Raw genomic sequence first — 1,132 nt, forward strand, 5'->3', positions numbered from 1 at the left:
GGGACACACTGGGGGGGGCTCAGGGGACACACACGGGGGGTTCTCATGCTGTCACTCTCTGCAGCTCCACTGGCAAGAAGGTGATTTACAGCCAACCCTCACACCGCAGCGAGGTGAGGATGGGCTGGGGACAGAGGTGTCCCCTGGGCTGACAGGGGCTATCCCTGTCCCTGGTGTTCCTTGTCCCCAGCATCCTTCTCTGTCCCCTCCCTGTCCCCTGCGTCTCTCATCCCTGTTCCCGGTGCCCCTCATCCCTGTCCCTCTTGGAGCAAGCTGGGCATCTCAGGGACCAAAACCAGCTCTGCCTGGGGACACTGGTAGAGCCACCAGGGTCCCATCCTGTGTCCCCTTGTCCCTGCAGGGTGACTTCAAGCAGACGTCCTCCTTCCTGGTGTGAGCAGCTCCGGTGCCTCCGGCCCCTGTAAATGTTCCCTATCACTGCAGCTTCGCCCCTATTTTAACTATTATTTTTTTAAATATCACCCCGTGCCTTCGTGTCACCCCTGGAGGGTTTTGGGAGGGTTTGGGTCACCTCTCCCTCCTCTCCCCCCTCTCCCCCCCACCTTGTCCCCTCCCCAGCAGGGCTCAGGTCCTGCCTGTGCTGCCCTTTGGGGACATCTCTGTGTCCTCAGAGGGCACAGGTCTGTGGTGGGGAGGTGGATCTGTGGTATCTCCTGCTGTACCCCCCAACCCTAAGATGGGGGACCACCTCCTCCAACACCAGTCCCAGCTGCCTACTGGTCCCAGTTGCCCCCTAGTACTGGGAAGGGGGGGAGAATGACACACTGGACTGAGCTGAGGGTGTGACAAATAAACCTGTGTCCTTTTACCTAGCGCCTGGTCCCCTTTCCGTGGGAGGACATGGGGTGGCTCTGCCCCCTCCCCACCTGCTTTTGGGGGCCGAGAGGGACCCTGAGGACGTGGGGTGACACGCAGGGGTTCCCTCCCAGGGTGACATGTTCCCCCCCGTGGCGCAGGTGGCCAAGCCCTTCCCCACCATCAACTTAACCTTTATTTAGTAACTGCTTTGCCTGTTCTGCCCCCAAACGGAGGACAAGCCCCCCGGGGGGGGCACCAGTCAGTTGGGGGGTGTGTTCCCCCCCCCCCTATGTACATACAGCTTCATGGCACT

Source organism: Chaetura pelagica, unplaced genomic scaffold, assembly GCF_000747805.2.
Source record: "Chaetura pelagica isolate M959 unplaced genomic scaffold, ChaPel_1.0 scaffold2022, whole genome shotgun sequence".
Classification (NCBI taxonomy): Eukaryota; Metazoa; Chordata; class Aves; order Apodiformes; family Apodidae; genus Chaetura; species Chaetura pelagica.